The sequence below is a fragment of the Choloepus didactylus genome, chromosome 8 (assembly GCF_015220235.1).
Source record: "Choloepus didactylus isolate mChoDid1 chromosome 8, mChoDid1.pri, whole genome shotgun sequence".
In the NCBI taxonomy this organism is placed as follows: Eukaryota; Metazoa; Chordata; class Mammalia; order Pilosa; family Megalonychidae; genus Choloepus; species Choloepus didactylus.
In genome coordinates, this window is record NC_051314.1 from 88,456,560 (window position 1) to 88,469,894 (window position 13,335).

Below are 13,335 nucleotides of genomic sequence, written 5' to 3' on the forward strand. Positions count from 1 at the left end.
ATGCGGGATAAAAAAAACATAAAACATTACTGGATATATTAGCTTTTAGTAAAAGAATACCATTTGCATTTGTACATCATGTTTGGATTGCACATCATATTTGGGTTGGAATTGTCAATAAAATGCTTTGGAACAAAGATTATAGGGAAATGAGTAAACCCATAAGCTTCCTACTTAGCATGTCAGTTAATGGTATAGAAATAGTTGCTTTTAAAGTGCTTGAAGAGTTTGCTTTTTCAGGGACTTTTGATTGGATATCTGAAGGATCATCAGACACCTTGTGCTGCAAAAGTTAATTTCCAGAACCTTAGCTTTTGGGTCTTATTATTCTAAAAGAGTGCTGTCCCCTTTAATTATTATTCTTGTTATTTTTGTGTGTGTGCTAATGAAGGTGTCAGGGATTGATTTAGGTGATGAATGTACAACTATGTAATGGTACTGTGAACAATCGAATGTATGATTTGTTTTGTATGACTACGAGGTATGTGAATATATCTCAATAAATGAAGATTAAAAAATAATAATAATAATAATAAATAAATAAATAAAAGAGTGCTGTCCCTCCACCTGAGTTATGTTTCAAGAATGACCCAATCCATTATATTACATTTGGTAAGTCTGGACTTGTAGACGATGGTGGAAGTATATAGTTGAGTAGAGAGAAAAGTCATCCAGAAATACTTACAATAAGTCAACATGCAATGATGTGTTTCACAGTTCTACAGAGCCAAGCATTCCAGGAGTAGAAAGAAGAGCTGTAATGGACTGAGGAAGTGAGAGAATTACTGACATTTTTTGAGTTATGTAGAACCCTAGTGGCAGATAATTCCATACTGGGAAGGAGATAATATAAAGGAACAGTTGGTGGATTAGGAGAAAGGAGGGTATTCCAGATTGGTGGAATAAAATTCTAATACCTGAAAGATGGAGGAAAGGGATAAAGGGGGAGAATCTAATAAAAAATGTAGGTTCCATTGGAGAGCAGTTTGTTCACCATCCTATCTCCAGGACATATATGATACCTGGTAGAGAGTGAATGTTCAGCCATTATTTATTGTTGTGTTGAACATAGTATGATGATATTTTTTTAAAAAGGTATAAATTAGAGGTACAAGAAGTAGTAACTAAGTCAGAGAAACCCAGAAAGGAAAATTAATTCAAACAAGATTGGGATATAGGTGGACACAGGGCCCCGTTATCTAACAAGTCATCTAATAAAAGCAATAGAACTTTCCTGAGGAAACCTGGGACTAATGTAGATCTTCCAGGGCCACTTGCCAAGGACATGGCCTCCCCAAGGAATGGACTAGTATGAGACTACCTCCAGGGTAGGTTGTTGGCCTTATTACAATAGGCTCCCAACAGTACCCAGTTAGAACCCTGTGGCTGCACAAAGGGGGAAGGGGGACAGGAGAGGGAGAGTATATGCATAAGTGTGTGCATACAGGTGAGAAGATGGGAAAGAGGGCAGAGGCAAAACGAGACCATACTCCCAGCCCTATAAATGAGGAGCCTGTTTGCAGCAAAACTCAGCAAACCCATGCAGGGTCTGTGGATCCCTCCTTCTGATTAGAGGTCAGCGGAGCCAATGCCCTCACCAGCAAATGCCAAAGCCCTGGGAGAAGGTCAGTGAATGTGCTCTTTTCTCTGGAGGTAGAAGCTGACACTGCCTCTGTTGGTATCCTTCAAAGATGAACACTCTCTGCCTTCTTCAACAACTACTTGCATTCAGATCACACCAGAGCTCTGAACACAGTGGTCATGGAGGGGATGTCACAGATCTTGACTCTGTTAACCTCTCCCTTGCTCCATTTATCAGACTCTCTAGACATCTAGTTGTGTCTCTGCTGTCCCGACTCTCTTCCTTCACCTTCCTCCTCTATAACTCCCCTCCGTGTTTCCATCAGGCTCTCTATCTGCCCACCTGCCCTCCTGGCTCTGGCTGAGGTGCAGAGGGTTTGGTTGTGACCGAGAGGGCCAGGATGGTTTGCAGAGCCTCCCTCCAAGACTTGGGGAGGGACACACAAGGCAGAAAGTCACTCTCATTCCTATAGCTTGGAGGGGTCAGTTTCCAAGTGCCTGTGATTTAGGTATGATTCCCAACCTACCCAGTCAGCCCTTAAGACTCTTCCATGTTTGGCTTTTCTTGTCCTCATTTTCATTCTGTCTCAGGTTTGGGGTCTCTTGGTATTTGTGTCTTGATGTACTTCTCTATATAGACATATCATAGTTTCACACTCTATTCCTGCCGCCCTCTATTTTAGTCATTCTAATTAATTCCTTAGCTTTAACATTTTTCTTTCTTATTTGGGAAGTAGGTATTTCCTTTTTGTTATGATTACTTCCTTATCTTTGTCTTTTGAAACTTCATCTTTACGTTTCTATAGGTATTTCTATTTATCTGGCATTTTTCTTTCTTATTCCAAGGCTAAACTATAGACGAAAAGTTGAAAAGTGACTTCAGGATGTTCTTCTCTTAAAGATTGTGACACAGAAGATGAGGTCCTTCTTTTTTTTTTAAATGTTTCCAGGAGCCAAATTAAGAGAAAAGGGGACTTAAATATATCAGGAACCGTCATCCAAATTAGAAGTAAAGAACTTCCTGACGGTGAGAAGCAGGGAATATTAGAATGATTACAAAGGGTAGACGAGACCCTCCCCTCTCTCTGGGATTTTCAAGGGCAGTTTGGCTTACAAGTGGAAAGCAAGCCAAGTACTTAAAATATTCCTTCCACATGTGAGTGCGAGTACAGGCAGAGGGATAAGAAACAAGAGACCAGTCTAATGTTTATTTACTGAGTATCTAATCTCTCCTGCTGCTAAACATACATTATTTCAGTTAATACTCATTTTACAGGACAAAAAATAGAGGGTCAGCTGGTCAACTTCACTTTATAATAAGTGGCATTGCTAAGGTTGAATTCAGGTGAGCCTGACGCCAAAGTCTCTGTGCTCCACCTAGTACTGCACTTGCTTCCTTATATGGTGAGATAAGGTTACAGGTGTGGTTTTTGAATGTCACTATAACTGCTCACTTCGTAAAATCACCTATATCTTAGTACAGGACCCTCTGTGTTTCAAATATTTTCTCATCTGCCTCTTGTGCAAACTCCTTTCTCTCTCATTATCTGGACCATTCTTTTCTTTTTTTCTCTAAGCTATTTAGAATCAACCCCAATTTTTCAGTCACTTTGAACGACAATATATCTCAGATTAACCAGTGTCACAGACACCTAAAGTTTAATCCAGTCCATGTTATCCAAGCAGCTTTCCTTGATAACTAAGTTATTCTCCCCAATTTCTTATTCACCCATCTCTGAACATACTCTGAGGCCTCAAATATCCAGAGGCAGACCATTACAGATCTTTTGCATTTCACCTTCTCTCTTTCCCTTAGCTTTCTGGGAAATATGTGTTTAAATCTCCATATTAAAGGTAATTATGATAAGGGAAAGGAGAAGCAACTCTAACTGGTTTCCTTGTAGCTTCTCTTATGGAATAGTAAATTCACTTTAGGGCTCAGGTGGAGAAAAGAAAGGGACAAGGGAAGGAAATCAAGTCCTATAAGACAGATGGAGGCACAATATGGAGTTACAACCTAGCAATAAGATAGATGTTATTTTTTGGTATTTCAAATCATTGTCGTGTTTCTCATTAATGAAGATCACTGAGAAAGGTCTTCCAGGGCAATATGTGACCTACATTTATCATTTGCACACCACAGGGATCTGGCATGCTGAGCCATGGCACATTTATAACACCTGGCCCTGGCCAGGCCATCATCCGTGGCTACAGATAGATCAGGCATCCTCACTTTTGGGAATCTGGAGAAATTGAAGTGGATCCAGTAGCAAAGAAGTGGATGAAACAAAGTGAAGGCAGAAAAGACTGAGAGGGAAATGATGAGAGAACTTAGACTACTTTTCCATTTATCTCCATTTGATAAATCTCCGTTGCAAGACAATTATTTTTGACAACGAACCATAAGCGGCAAAGGATCTAACTAGTTTTGATCTTGTTGAAGGACAGGGAAATGAAAATGAACTGAAAATAGAACAGAAGGAGAATGGGTAGGCCTAAAGAACCACTTTTGAATTGTAGGGTGTATAAGACATTGGAATGGGTTGTTATGTTGTAACAGAGTTGTCAATAGAGGTCCATGGGCACACACACTAAGGATTAATTATCCTCCCTTAAAAGTATTTTATATCTATCCTCAGGATGTCTGACCAAGCATGGGACAACATGCTTTTGTCTCTACAACCTCATTAGGTAATACCTGGCAAAAGTTTTTTAACTGTTGTCTTCCAATGTTATTCCTAAATTCCTTCTAAGTTTTCATGAAACCTAATTCTCAAATGTTTTAATTTCCTTTAAAATGCCATAATTCCAGGGCCTTCTGCATAATATGTAAACCAGAAGAGAAAACAACTATTCCTAAATAACCTCAAAATTTCTATCAATTTTTTTTGTGTATATTTGATTTCAGAATTCTTGAGTATTGGCAATTATGGAATTTGGTGCCTCCAGTTTGTCACTTTGTAGACAAATTTGGGAACAGGAATGTTTATGTTTCTTCTTAAAGACTAAAGGGAAAAAAATCATTCTTTTTATAAAAAACTGTTTTTCATTCTTGAGTCTGCCCTTTATGCCACAATAATTATATATCCACTGATAATTCATTGCTAAAAGAAAATCTGTTCATGGCTACTTCATGCCACTTAAGATCTCCCCCAGGTTTAGGTGTAATTTCAAGTTTGAACCAGACTGCACAGCTTTGTTTTGGTTTTTCTTTTAGGAAGATGCCTCACTCAAAAAACAATTTCTGAATCTGTCAACCATCAACAGATTTTTTTATTCCACCTGATTTTTTACTTTTGCACATTTTTTTCCTAAGTATTTTATTACTCCATTCCTCCTGAGATGTCCCTGCATCTTACTGACACCCTATCAGAGTGCTTAACCATATTGCATTATATTTTCTTTGGTAAACATCACTGCCCTCAACTTTACTGTGCACTCTGCTGGGATACAGAATCTACAACACTTAACAATGCTTGGGAAATGCATTTTTAATTGATGAATTCAGTTTTTAAAAGAACTCAGGCATTTTCAGGATTAAGAGATATTTAAAAATGAAAATATCTTAATAAATGTTCTCATTTATCCAGTGACCTAGAAAAAAGGAAGAGTAAGTTAAAATGTATTGAGTACCTTCTCTATTGCAGATATTCTTCCATATGATTTAAATGCATGGGCCTATTTTTGGTTGATGAATACATCTTAATCTTTACAATAACACTATGGGGCAAATATGTACTTCTTAATTTTACAAAGGAGTAACAGGATATAGAGGTTCACTTCTAAACTTGATGTAACTAGAAACATTCAATAATATAGAAAATTGAGATTCAGATGGTCATTTATTCCACTATTCTTTCACAAATATATCTTGAACAACTGCTACATGCTAGACAGTGTTCCAGGTAATAGGGATGTAAAATCTCTATACATAAGGAGCTCACAACCTTGCGGGAAAGACATTATAGCACATAGTAAGTGTTTTCTCTACTAAATGCAGGAACAAGCTCAACCTTCAGCTGGGGTGAAGTGGGCAGGAGTTACTTAAGGCTTCACTATGGATGTAAGAGTTGAGGGTGATCTCGAAGAAGCAGAAATTTGTCAGATGGAGAACTTATGTGGGGGGTGAATTCCAGAAAAAGAAAATAGCATATGCAAAGACTGGAAAGCCTAGAAGACTGTGAGGTGATCCAGAAAGGTAACTAGTAACTGGAGTATAGAGTGGCTGTGGAAAAGTAGGGGAAGATACAGCACACTGACTAGCACTTAATGGCCTTATAAAAAGGAAGTTAGAAAGAGGGGAGTGGAAGACGTCTTCCAGTTTTCTGACTTGGATGACTAAGGTTTGTTAATACCATTACCTAAGGAAGGAGGTTAGGAGAAAGAACCTTGAGTCCTCCTGGGGCACTGATAACTAGAGAAATTCTAAACCGGATCTCACATACTGAAACTTTCACCGGAATACACTCAAAAACCTACAGAGCAGGAAATTATACTCCACAGTTTGTTATTTTGATGTTCATAAGACTTCTAAGCAGGAAGTTCCTCCAGTTATCATTTCTTCTTGTGGTGACCTTGAAAAAAATGGAAAATAGCTGGTGACCATGGAAATTCTTCCCAGGATGTACTTCAAGTACCTTGAGCTCCATTTTTAGTGCTCTTTTCTTCTGCCAACTCCACTCCCTTCTAAACACCAATAAAAAATATCATTATTCTCTCTATGTAAGATCTAGGTACTCTTATGGCCAAAAGCACTGCCTCCAGGGTGAATCAAAACCTACGTCATTTTCTGAATTTAAAACTGTATCTTTACTATTTACTGTTGTACCCTCCTCCCCACCCCCACTCAGTTCTCTATGTTTTAGGTCAATTGATTCTTTTAATTGTAGTGGCAAGAATGGCGTATAGGTCTGGGAGAAAAGCGGAGCATTGTAGCTCTTAGGCCACTAAATGGCCCAAGGAAAAAAGCCATCCATGTGGTCCACTCCACCCATGAGAGCCAAGGACCCTCCTACAGAAGTTAGGAACCAAAGCCCCAGCTACTGATAAATACCGGGTACCACCTTTTAGTCCTCTGGGGGAAAGCTGTGGTCTCAAGAGGCTACTGCCAAAAAAAAAAAAAAAAAAAAAGAAAGAAAGATGGAAAGAAAAGGCTACTGGCAGCTGAATTGGGTCATCAAACTTCTCTCGCTCTCCATGTGACACACCTTGTGGAAATTTTAAGGTGTAATGATAAAACAAACAATTCAGTAAGTTGAAAGGGAGCTTTGATTTTAGTATAAAGAAGAGCTGTGGAAAGGACCTTAGTGCCATAAAATCTCTAAGGCAGATTTTAACCCTTTATGGAATTCAGCTGCCTTTGAAATATGATTAAATTGTGGGCTCACCAAGACAAATGGTTTCATCAACACATTACCTAGAGCATTTCAGACATCCATGGTCACTCTGCAAATATCAGATCTCTGAGGTCCATGAACCTGAAGTTAAACATTCCTTCCCCCTAAAGGTTTGCCACCCAGAAAATGATGCTTTTCTGCTTTAAGTTCATGAAACAATGTATTGAATCCAAAAAGTAAAGAATTGAAGTATACAGAAGAGAAACCAGGTTTTAATTTGTGTAGGATTTGAAATTACCAGGGGCACTTTTTACTTAAAGCAGATCTGCAAGATGAAAGCCAAGCCTCAGAGTCTGAAACTTTTACGAGAAAAATCTATATGATATACACAAGCCTGGCGACTTCCTTTACAATGTAGGTGAACTAATTCCATTCCTTTAACAAACACTTTCTATAGATAAAGTGAACAATATAGGGTTTTATAGCTAGGAGAGCAAGAGAAACACTGTGGCTACCTGTGGAATAAATCCAGTGGTATCTTGTTCCTCTTCTTTAAATATGACAAGCAGAATCCTATATTTTCATGAGACATTTTCCCAGCACTCTAGCTTACACTAGCACACTTTGTTCGCTGTGCTCCTGTGCTCATGGAACATAGACATCTCTACCTTAACTGACAAGCATGGTAATTGGAGTATTCAAAATATGTGTATTAGCAGGAGATTCTTCCCAGGATGTGCCAGATACTACTGAGACTTACAGATCCTTTTAAATATAACCAAAACTCTCTCCTATTTCTTTTTAAATTTTATTTCCATATAATATATGTAATAATATTCTTAGTAAGAAGTGGTTGGGGTCTTTGAGGAGTTCCACTAAATAACAACCACCCTTCCCAACTGGTTCTCAGCCAACTGAGAAAGAAGACAAGCATCTGCAGGTGCAGGGCAAAATATCAATTTTATTACTAAGAAAGCAGACAATCAAGCAACTGAATGTCCTAATGAAGCACAAAATTAGACAAGACTTATTCCCCAGTCACTGGCAACAAGGAACAACCAGAGTCTCTGCAAAGAAGGGCAGGGCCTTCCACTGAAGAAAGCCACTCACTCCCAAGAGGAAGGAGACAGGAAAAGGATAGACCTTCCAAGTTCAATGTCTCCTTCTAAAATCACCAGTCAGGTAGGACACTCCCCTCCCCTGAGGTGAAGTGAATGAAGGAGAGAAGAGAGGTCAGGAGCATTACAATATCAGAATTTTATAATTTCCTTCCCATGGAAGGAAACATCAGGAATAGAGAAGTGTTCCCTACCCTACCCCATTCCAACAGTATCCAGAATTTTATTCTCTTTACCCATTAAATCTGTGACTAACTAGGGGTTACTTATCCCCTTGGGGTTAAATATTGGCAATAAATCAGGAGATTCTTGCTTCACCCTTATGTGGCTTCTCCCCCAATACAAATCACAGTTTTTTTGAGAGGCTCTTTGACCTGTTGGACAGTTTTGATCGTGCTTGAAATGGCTCTGAAAAGGGTGAGAACAGTAGGCTAATTCAGTCAATTCTGAGGTCACTCAGGCCCCAAGGTCGAAGCCACATTCCCTATTCTTTCCTCTTTGCCAATATTGTCCAACAAAACTTACCTGAGGTTCTCCAGTGAGATTAAATGACATTGTTAAGATAGTCAAGTAATAAAATGCATAAAGATATTCTCATATTAAAAATAAAATGATCAAAGTAATAAAATTGACAGTATCATAGAGGTTCCCCAAGTCTGAACAGAAATGCCCATCCCATTACCAAATCCCCAAGGTGAAATTCAACTCTATGATTAAGACCTCTTGCAAGGTAAAGGTCAAAAACATTAAGGCATTTATTTTCTTTACTTAAGAAAGTAAAGCCTAAAAGGATTTCTTTGGTCTTTCGCAATTTCTTTACTGCCCAGTATCTGACAGAGGGGTTCTCAGTGCCCAGGTTGGGTTGCAGTTCCTTCCGCAGCTGCAGTCTCTCACTGGAATGGGAGTAGTTCCTTCAGGGCCTCAGAATACACTTCAAAGCTCCAACTCTCAGGAGCTTCACAAGGGCCCAAAAACACCCAAGATTATCACAGCCTTGGATCTACACCCACTGAAACCAAAAAACAAAGACAATCCTAAACCAGACAAAGGTTTCCTAGTTTTAGCCTCCCAGGAATGCTAGTTCAGCCTAGGCCAGTGGACTGGAATCACTGACCTATGCGCTTAAAACTTCAGTAGGAGAGATCTTCCAGCAAATCCTCTTAATTACCATTACCTATTTTAGCTCCCTGTGTCTGCCCCTGCATTGCCGACTTGTGTCTTCTAGGTTGGAGTATTCAACCCTGTGTCAAAGCAGCTGTTTCTATTGTTTCTTATTATAGATTGTTTGAACCTAAGAAACAGGCCTCCTAAGGAAATTTTTCCTCTCTTATGTAATAAGCCAATCCAAGACAATCTGAGACTGAGTGATGGGTGGTGATTCTCAAACCTGTGGGCCAACAGTTAGAAAAGCTTCTAATTTCCAAGACAAAATGCTAGAGAATTCAATTAATTAGCACTAAGACATGACACTCCAGAGAGCCTGAGAAGCTCAATACATATGAAAAATGAGAAGGCAGAATTAAAGGTTAACAAATCAAATATGGGATCATCAGGTTTCACACCTATATTACACTACAAAGTGTGATAGACATGTAACTTAATAACATTATCTAAGTAGACAGACATCTGTAATGGCAAAGCTTTCAGAAAAGGTAATCAACACAACTTCTCTTCCAGAGTGGCCCACTGGGTCAGACCATGCTCCCTGGACCAGCTCATCCTCAAACACCATTATCTTCTCTTGGGTTTCCCACAGTGATTCAATGACAAAAACCATACCTAGCCATGGCAACAGAATGAGGTAAGATGTGGTTTCCATGAGATTTTCCCACCTTAATTAGACAGATGCTTGCCTGGTTTACCTGTAATTGTATCCAACAAGACACTAGCTACAAGGTGTCATAGAATCTCTAGTACAATGAACAAGTAAAGGTTCTCTAGGTCCCAGTAATTGGTTGGATCAAACTTCATTTTCTTCTTGGGCTAGTCCTAGGCTTATCTGTTTTCTGGCTCACTGACTTATTTTATCCAGACTCTGACCTCTGGGCCCAGGCTTTGAGATGACCTCTTATATTAAGCACTGTGCTCTGCCCTTCTATGCTTTTCCTGCATCCCAAGAAGAGGACTCCTGGTTACAAATTGTAGGGGAGGCATTCAAACTGCAGATGATGGGAAAGGCTGGCTGACTGCCCAGACAGTGCCCCGACTTTATCAGGAAATCAAACCCAAGAGAGAACCCAGAGTTACACAGGAGTGGCATTAGCAGGGTAAGTATTCCTAAGAGGAAGTTGGAGAACATGAGAGATTGGAGATGTGAAGAATAGAGAGGTGGTCAACCAGAAGTAAAAGAATGGCAGAAGCCAATCACTAGAGATGAGACAGGAAGAATGTGAGAGAGTGAGCATTGGAAGAAAGTGGAGGAGGAGTAAAAGGACTTAGAATGGGGTTGAATACATGTATATATACAAAAGGGGGTGAGAGAAAGATGAAAAGTAGTCCACAGAACCACAAATTAAGAAAGTATGTACAGGAGCAAGATGGTGGCATAGAGAGGTATGGAATTTAGTTAGTCCTCTAGAGCAAATAGTAAATAACCAGGAACAACTAGTAAATAATCTGAACAACTGTTGGGAGACATCCGTGAATGGACACACATCGTACATCAGCCTGGAATGGGCTGAGGCAGTAGCACAGAATCATAAATAAAGCTCCGCAAACCTGAAGCTGGTGCCCCTCCCACCTCAGGCACGTCAGGCCAAGCTGAAACACTGCTGTGTGGAAAAAAGCAACAGGTTGGACACAGCTTTACAGAATGGCAGCGTTGGCATCATGGCAAGATCCGAAAGAGAGCTGGTTCTAACAAAGGAGGAAACTAGGAAGAAAATGGATGAGCTGCTGAAGGCAACATCACTCCGGAAGCCCAATGCAAATGGATTATCAGGTTTAAATCTACTTGAGGAGGCAACAGACACTGTGGATCCATCTGTAAGAAATGGATTGGTGACTGCTGTGCCCCCTTTGTGGGAAAAGCCTCTTTCGGGAAGCAGTGATTGTATGCCCAGCCCTTCTCTAGGAAGACCAACAAAGAGCACCTTGCAGGTTTCCCTTCAGAGTATCCCTTTGAACACACCTGATGATAAACAGCCTGAGATCCTGTACACCGAGCCCTCCCAACAGTCTGTCAGCAAGAAGCTCAGAACCAACAGCCAGAAAGCAGAACCCGTTCGCATGGGCCATTTCCAAAATCGCCACATCTTCCAGCAACAGCTTATTGAGAAGCAAAAGAAGAAACTTCAGGAACAGCAGTAAACAATTCTCAAGCTGAAGGAAAATCAGCAGCTGGCAGAGGCTTGCTGGGCAGCGGAGCATGCTGCAACAGTTACAGATGCCCAGAGACACCTGCTGTCAAATCCCAGAGAGGAGGAAGAACCAAAAATAACATGCCAGGTGCTTCTAAATTCACCTGCTGCTTCCCCTGGTACTGAAGGCAGTAGAAGTGACTCTGAAATTCTCTTCCTGGATCCAAAAGGAACCCAAAGCAGCTGATGGCACCCCATCCCATAGTGAAAGCCATGGAAGAGAGAGCAATTCAGTGAGCTGAATGTAGGCAGATCTTGGCAGAGAAGAAGAAAAAACAAGAAGAGGAGAAACTGGCCCAATTAAAGGCCCAAAAAGAGGAGCATCAGAAGAGGGAGTCAGAAGAAAAGGAGGCTCAGCTTGAAAGACAATGAGAAGAGAAGAGACTGAAGAAAATGAAAGAAGTAGAGAAGCAGAAGAGATAGAGAGGAACCAGCAGCTGGAAGCAGTAGCCAAAGAACATTATGAAAAGGTCTTGCTAAGAAAAAAAGGTCTAGAGCCTTGGAAGAGATTGAGAATGCAAAGCAAGCAAAACATCCAGGTGGCAGAGGAACACTACTCTTTGGCATTACAGAGGAAATGCTTGCTGACCTGGTTCCAGTATAGTCAGGAAAACCCAGCTAGAAAGATGGCCCAGGCTGATCAATTTTATTCCCAAATATTGCTTAGGAGAGTCTTCCGGAGCTGGCTACAGTACCTGACTGATCTAGAGGAAGAGGTAAGAAAATTTCACATACATTTTCTTCAGAAGAAGATTTTCAAGGCCTGGTTTAACATGGTCAGGGAGGCCAAGATTGATTCTCAGAGCAAGTCTGAGATTGCAGTGGAGCATAGTGACAGGAGGATTTGCTGGATCATGTTTAAGATGTGGAAGAAGTTTGCAAGAAAAAAAAAGAAAGAAAGAAAGAGGAAAGATTAAAAGAAGAAAGGAGTGAGCAACTCTGTAGGAAGGTAGCTGAAATTCTTCCAGACTTCCAGATGCTGGCACCACTGTGACTATTGTTTGTACCAGCCATTTGATACTCAGCCCACGTGTGAAACAAGCCTTTGGTATGCCAGTGGATACAAACTAGTGCAACATTGAAGAGGGGGCTCATGATTGGTGCACTGTGTATATATCCACCCACTCACATCCATACCTATATATATATATATACCTGATTTGCTTCCTATCAGATATTTCTAGGATCAAAGGAATTATTTTAGAAATTTCCTTCTTTTAAAGCCCCCTGGATTGCTACTCAGCAACTCACTAAAGCATTTATCACAATGGGATCATTCCAAAGAAACAGTCTAAACAGTCTAGAGCCCCACTGTTCAAATGCATCCTAGATTTAGTAGAATAAACTTTATGAAGGATGAGTGTTTGCCAGCTTGAGCATGGGAAGGAAACATGTTTTTTTTAATTCAATGAGTTGTTTTAAAAGTAGTAAATACTTAGAAAAGGAAGCAGAGGTCATCAGTCTCCTAAAACCTTAGTATCAGAGCCCGGCATCGTAACAGACCCTGTCCTCTCTGACCAGCCCTGTGTAGCAAGTTGGCGATGAATAGCAGCTTATCCTGATTTCAGAGAAACGGAGACATCAAAGATATTTTTCTTCAGTGGACCTTGATAAGCATGAAGCAATATTCCAAAAACCAATGACTCAGTCAAGGACAATCTAGCAACTCATTAAAATGTCTGCTGATGCTCCTGACTGCAATATCTAAATAACACACTGTCTTCTAATCCTCAGCTCAGTTTGATCTAGATATCAAAATATTTATCTTTAGTTCAAAATGTCTTAATCTTCACAGTGCTAAGACTATAAAAGACTGATAAAATGGTCCCTTCTGTGAATTGTCATAGAGAACCAGAAAAAAAATTCCCATTACAAAATACATGTCTATTACAACAAATTCAAGCAGTCCATAAATGCACAGAGTAAAATGAAAAAGTCCCT

At 40.0% G+C, this 13,335-nt stretch overlaps 1 pseudogene; it reads left to right on the top strand.

Moving 5' to 3' along the window:
* LOC119542827 overlaps nt 1-12,388 on the top strand; it is a 30,418-nt pseudogene extending 18,030 nt beyond the window's left edge.
* Nucleotides 12,389-13,335: the final 947 nt, after the last annotated feature.